This window comes from Capsicum annuum, unplaced genomic scaffold (genome assembly GCF_002878395.1).
Source record: "Capsicum annuum cultivar UCD-10X-F1 unplaced genomic scaffold, UCD10Xv1.1 ctg78270, whole genome shotgun sequence".
NCBI classification, from domain to species: domain Eukaryota; kingdom Viridiplantae; phylum Streptophyta; class Magnoliopsida; order Solanales; family Solanaceae; genus Capsicum; species Capsicum annuum.
Window position 1 is genome coordinate 73,278 of NW_025888747.1, and position 7,337 is coordinate 80,614.

The following is a 7,337-nucleotide window of genomic DNA, read 5'->3' on the forward strand; positions in this document are numbered from 1 at the left end:
TGACAACAAAATTGGTATCCTTGTTGGCCATAACTTTCTCTGTGACTTGGAGCAATATGGAGGACCAGCCAAAATGCCACAAACCAGCTACCTTAAACTAACTGGACAAGAGATAGCAAATGGTTAGAGTTCTACAATTTTTCGAAACCTCTTTTTTTTCTTGAAAAGATCACCAAACCCAAGAAGGGCGCCTACGTATCTCACTCCTAAAATGGCCGATTAAACTCTTTTTCTTTCTATTTTCTTTTTCTTGAAACTTTAAAAAGGAAAGAAAATAAAAATTTGTCAAAAGAAATGACAAAAATATTTTTGAATTCTTCGGCTTTAACATCCCTATACAAAATGAAACCTATGATTACCAAAGAAAATATTTTTGGATTTTCGATTTTGAATTTCATATGAAAACGAAACTTGAACCTATTAAAGGAAAAATCTTTTTTGTTGTTTTCTCTTAAAGACGTATATGAAACACCTACTCTAATAAAGAGTGAAGAAAATCTTTTTGGATTTTTGAAATAAGATCACCGAACCCACAATAGGTTGCCTACGTATCTCACTCCCGAGAGAGGAGAATCAGGGGTGCGTAGTTCGTCCAGATTGGACAATTAAAGATTAAATAACAGGCTAGACCCTGACTTAAGAGACATGACCAAAGACAGACGATGAACCATGTTAATAAAATCTTTTGAGTTTTCATTTTGATACTTCACAGAAAAATGACATCAACAACTATGAAAGAAAAATCTTTTTGGTATTTTCGTTATACGAAATGTAAAAAATTTCTAACATCTATTTTTTTTGCATTTTTCTTTTATAAACACATCCTATGAATAAAAAAATCTTTTTGAAGTTTTCGAATTGTGAATGTATGCTAAACGAGACAAAGAAAAATCTTTTTGATGTTTTTGAGAAAATGAGTGCGAAAGGTTAAAAAGTCCTTTTGAATTTTGGAATTGTGAAAAATAAAAGCCATAAAAAACTCTAAAAACTACGAATCTCTTTTTTTTTTCTTGTTTTTTTCACTACCCACACACGTTACTTCTAACACATGTTTTTCCCAAATCAGTCCGTCAAATAACCACGTTATCCTCAAAGCTGCAACATTTAGCACGTAGGGATGCTTTAGAGGTGAGTCTCCTACAAAGGACCAAGTGGGCCACGCTAGGTCTCAATATGATACACATAAGCATTACCTAAAGGCTGACCTACGTTGGGGTTCACTAACAAGGCTGTTCGGGGGAGCGTATGGTCGATAGTGGCTGCGACAACTTTCCACCTACTCCATAACACCGACGGCTTCGCCCCTAAAATAAGGGTGACTCAACTAGAGGTCGTGTACAACACGTGTACTACGGACTTGTTACAGACAAAAGGCCGGGGGTAGACACATGATGCCAGATATAAAAGCGGTAGCACATAGGATAAATACTGTACACAAAGAGCACAAAAACATTCCATAATGATAAAACAATAACACAAAACAACACACAAAAAAAATGTTTATACACCTATAGTGCTAAACAAAGCCGATACGACTCTGAAATAAGCTCGAGTTCTGAACAAGTTCCCCAGCAGAGTCGCCAGAGCTATCACACCCCTTTTTCAATATCCAAAAAGATTCGTTTTAAGTTTCGAAAGGGCTTTTATTAAAGTGACAAAAAATTAAAATTTTGTTTCGAAAAGGATTATTTATATTTAAACTCAGAGTCGCCACTTGGCATAATCTGGTGTACCAAGTCACCGTTGAAAATCCTTTTTCCAAAATAATTTTGACTCTTTTAAACTGATCTGTGAACAGAGATTCCGACTAAGGAATTCTATTAACCGAGGGGAAGGTGTTAGGCACCCCTCGGTCCTGTGGTTTGACCACGGTCGCTTGGTGGAACATATCGACTACTTTGATATTACGAATGTATAAAACACGTAAAACAATCAAACAACAAACAAAACAAAATGAGTAAAAAATATAATGTCCAGTCCGAGTTATACAGTCCAAAATAGAAAAAAATGTGAGAATAAACCCTATCTAACCTACAATAATCCTAACTACGCTTCCGTGCTTTACCCGATGCCTCGAGCCTTCGTCACGAACCTCCTTTGCGTACATGATATGTTGGGGCATTCCCCGGTGAATAGATAGAAGTATCTCGGAGCATTCCCCAGCCAAATGAGTACAATTGAATTAAATACGATAAAACAAAACAATTTCAACACATATTTCAAACATTCTAACAATCCACCAATTCTAAATTTTGCCTACCCGAGCCTAGTGCTTTCCTACCCACTCGATGACATATCACGTTCAACATCAACAATGATTCAAAATACTATAGTATTCACTTTTATCAATTTTCGATTCCCATTCCCCAAATAATCAATTTTAATTCTCTATGAGATATTATCTCATCACACACCTTATAATTAATCCATAATCACGGAAATCAAATACCAAATCAAAACAAACAATAATTCACATCACCACGGATCAACCAACACACTGAATTCAATTCAAAGCATAGAACACGACAAATAACAAAATAAAGAAGAAAAGAAAGAGAATTAGACCTCGATTCAAAGGTTTTGAAATTCAATAATGTTTCAACGAAAGGACAAAAACCATGCCGAAGAACCTCGAATCGAACCTCAACAAAGGACTCACCAACTCCGTACTAAATCAATTGCAAGAATCCCAAAATTTGACCCGAACATAAATTCACGAAAGCAAACCCGAAACAAAAGTAAAGATCACAAAGCCCTAACAATTGTACCTAATTAGCACACTCCGTTACTATTTTTGGACGCTTTTCGGTGGATGGGCGCCGGAATCAACACTGGAGGTCGGATTCAGTGGCTTCCCAGCATGCTCCGGTCACTGTTGTAGCATCGCCGGAGCTCTAGTGAGCTTAACAATGGAGGCGCTGCTCTCCTCCACCCTGAATTGTCTCTCGTTTGATATCTCTCCGCTCTATGCCTCTCTCGTGGTTCTCTGCTCTGCTTCTCTCTCTTTCTCTTGTTTTATTTCTCTTCTCTCTTAATCTCCCTCCGATCTGTGTGTGTTGCTATTTTAGCCAATGGAATGGTGATGGGTATCTAAAAATGGAAAAAAAAATCCCCGATGATAAAGTTTTTAGTCTGTGTATAAGTATCTTGTTCGGTCAAAAAAGGAAAAAAGTTGAAGACCCCTCTCTGTATAATATTGTATCTCCCTTCTTGTGAGAATTACAGTTGGTTCTTTTGTCTTGAGAGTGACAATGAGTATCCCCTCCAGGGAATATGCTTCTGGGTCCTTTTATTTGCTTTGTGGACAAGAAATAAAAAGGGGAGGTCACGTGGAGAGGAAGTGGTGAGGGTGATGTGTCATTTTTAATAGGGAGTGGTTGTTAGAATAAGATAAAATTAGTTAGGAATTGTTATTTTTGTCTTTTTGTGAAGGGGTTATCACACGGGTGAGGACACACACTAAGACGAGGGTAAAATGGTAAGAATGCTTTCGGGGAGGGACAAAATTATGTGTCTACAAATACGGGTTGGCCCAGCCCACACGGGCTTTGATTTTGACGGACCAAGCTGGGCTGGCCCATCATAAAACACTAAGCTCATACCATTACTCTATGGGCTGCGAGCCTCACGGGTCAGTACACTTTTTGAAAAATAATATTTTATAATTTAATTTTAGAATGTTAATAAACATTCACGCATAGCGATAGCTTTAGTGCACCGGGTTGCCCTTTTTTTTAAATAGAATGTTAATAAACATAAATATTTCCAGACAATAATACATAGTGTTAATACTTATTAATCAAGTCTCCAACACCCCAAAAAGATACTCCTAATAGCAAAATTAAATAAATTTTGACATGATATCCTTCGAACCAAATAAAAATACTAATAAGCAACCTAAATAGTTGCATGTATTTGACTTATGGGTCGGGCCCATGGACTAGCCCAACCCACATTGCTCAAGTCCCATGGGCCACGGGCTGGGCTAAAAAGCCATGTTCTTAAATGAGCTACAAAAATTGAAGCCCAACTCCATCAAATTACAGGTCGGGTCGGACCGGCCTGACCCATTGTCACGACCCAAACCAGGGCCCTAGTCGTGACGAGTATCTCGAACCATAGAAGCCTGGAACACCCTTTCTCTATTTGTTAATCATGCACAACATTCATAAAAGATAATGCAAAATTGAAATTTAATATGGAAACATGGTCAAATCTGAAAATATATCTGAATAATAACATCTAACATCAGTCTGCAAAATCTCTACTAAGAACTAAACAACTGTCTGAAAAAAATTGGAACAAGGTTACCAGTAGAGCAAAATATAACTACTAATAATACACTGAAAAAACTGTAGGACTTCTGGAGTAAAGAAGGCTCACCACTGCAAAATCTGATCTGCAAGTCTGACTATCTACTGTTTATCTGGACCCCTAGACTGAGCCTCAGAACCTGAGAGATTGGGGGAGGGGGTCAACACAAAAGTACTGGTACGTAGAGCTAATCCAAAAATATTCATTTATAATTAACATATATGAAAGCAGTTAAAATAGTTCATAAACAATCGTATAGTAGGAAATCTCATGGACATCTTTAGGAAACTCTGTGAAAAACATCTGAAATCTGTGACACTCTTTATACTTTTCTCCTTTAGGTGGTATACCCTACAATTCTTGAAAATTCCATGGCCTATATGGAAATTACCATTGACTCGGCAGCTAAGCCCCCAACCCAAGTGTGCCGCAAGGGTCGGAGTCTCTAACTCTACTACTCCACATGGCCGTCATCAGCTTACAATAATAATCTACCCGTATCGGAAAATACGGTTTCGGGCTAAGAGTTGCTTGAACTCACGCCTTCTTCGGGTAACCACCTAACACTCTTTAAGCCCCTTTTTAAAACTCTATGAAAATATGCATTCTCTGAAAACACATTCCAAAAACATACTCTGAAAACATATTCTGAAAACATACTCTGAAAACATACTCTGTTATGACATAATTACATATGGTATCGTCATACCATTGACTTGCAAGTCTAATCTCTGAGCCATTATTAAACTGTCATGAATATCTGTATAAACACATGCAATGCTTTCATACAAGCACTAGAACATATTGATATTAGAATACCCTCTCAATACTTTCAAAACATGATCAAGTGCCAGGTTGTTATAGAAACATCTTTCAACTCACTAAACTCATGATCTTTAAAATCAACTCAAGAGAGGGAAATTCATGATTTGTGCTCTCAAACATTAAAAATCTCAAATTCATACATATACATATACATGTAAGTAAATTTTGGGGGAAAGATCACAATAGCAAAGCAATAATAAAATTTAAACCTTGAAAACACAAAATCTGTAGTATAGTTTTCAAAACCCCCATAAAATACGTGCATAAAGACTTAAATCCTGCTTTTAAACATTTCAAGCCCATGTAGTTTTTTTTTAGGATGAACCCCACATACCTCTATTTCAAAAAATAACGGATGATTCTTGAAGCTTGCGGATTGGGGACTCCGAATCTCTAATCAGTTTTGAAAATCCATGGTTGAATCTCGAGTTATTGGAATTTTTATTTTGAAACCCTAGAGAGTGTTCTTGAGGAAATTTGATGAATATGGGTGAAATTTGGCTCCTTCGGAATTAAATCTCGTGTTTAAGATGATTAGGGAATGGAAAATTACCAAAATACCCTTAATGAGATGGAACTTAAAAGCTGAAAAATTTCCAGGAGTGCAACAGACTATGTGTCGCATGCTCTTTCCCACTGTAGTGGAGCATGCGACGCATGCCATATCGCATGCTGGCACCATGCGATGGAGCATGCGACGCATGCTTATCGCATGGTGCTACTATTTTTAAATTCAAACACGCCTTAAATGATGTCCAAAAATTCTGAAACTTATCCGAGAGGTACTACAACCTTGCCCCATCATAACGCAACAAGAATTTCTAAAATCGGAGGCCGGGAAGACTAAAAAGTTGTATCCCAAAGATTAAGAATTAAAAATAAAACGAAGTCTTTATTCCTCACTTAGTAAGAAATATTCTAGTTGTTAGCCCCTCAAACATAACATTAAAAATGAAATCGACTCAAGAATTTTACGGGCATTACGGTAGGAGTGATTTCCACACGTATATTAATAAAGAATAATTCACTTCGGGTCTATATACGTAGGAACGACGGTCTAAACTCTAGCTCGAAAGTACGGGGTGTTACATTATCTCCCCCTTGGGATCATTCGTCCTCTAATGATGGGTAGGAACATATTTGAAGCTTAGAGTTATGGAATAACGCGGACACGATATGTCCTCTAATAAGGAATACACTGATCTCAAACAAGACCATATGGATGGAACTAATGATGTTCTGAATTCTTATACCGGACATGCATATCTGATGCATGGAATACACGACTGAAGCTACTCATAAGCTGAATGCTCATAATGAACATGCATTTCTAATGCATGCATATCTGAATGAATTGACATATGGACGTATGACTGAATATGCACTGATAACTGGTGCGAAACTTGAAATAAGAACCTACCTTACAACTGAAGGAGGTATATCCCCCTTGGGACCCTATGTCCCTCTATGAATGCTCAATTCACTAAGATACTTGGGGAACTGAGGCGATGAATAGGGCACCTACAAATTGTATCATAACTGAACCTCTGGAATCTGAATCTAATGCATGACACATGAACTGATCTATACTCGCAATTACTAGTGTACTCTATCTTGAAATAGTATCATATCTGAGATTTTGGGTAGCATAAATAAATGAAAAGACGAGAAAACAAGTCATGTGAATCTAACTGCTAAACTGACTTATTGGCTATACAGACTGAATTATGCTGAACCCTCATACTTAACTGGAGCATCTCTTCAACGCTCTCTCTAAAAAAGTTCTAACAGTAATAGGGAGCCACGAATCTTGGGTATGAATTACACAAGACATCCAACTGAGGAAATCACAACATTGACACTGCTCTGCAGTCTAGAATATAGACATATAACTCCTAAATTAGGATAGAATTAGTAGACCTTTGGCAATACAACTTCTTACTTTCAAGCTTAGCACACTTCTCGAATATCCCTTAAGTATACTATTCCCTATCAATATCATATTCATTCAATACAATTTAAAATTCTCATATGAGCATTGACAATTTTTTTTCTACTAATGTCTAAAATAGCTTAATCCTTACACCGCGAACAAGCCTAACTCTAAGTCACAAAAATACAACATGCTACACCACGCTATTATTCTAAACCATATGATGCCACCTTCTATACCTATTTCAAAGATCACATCCTAAGCA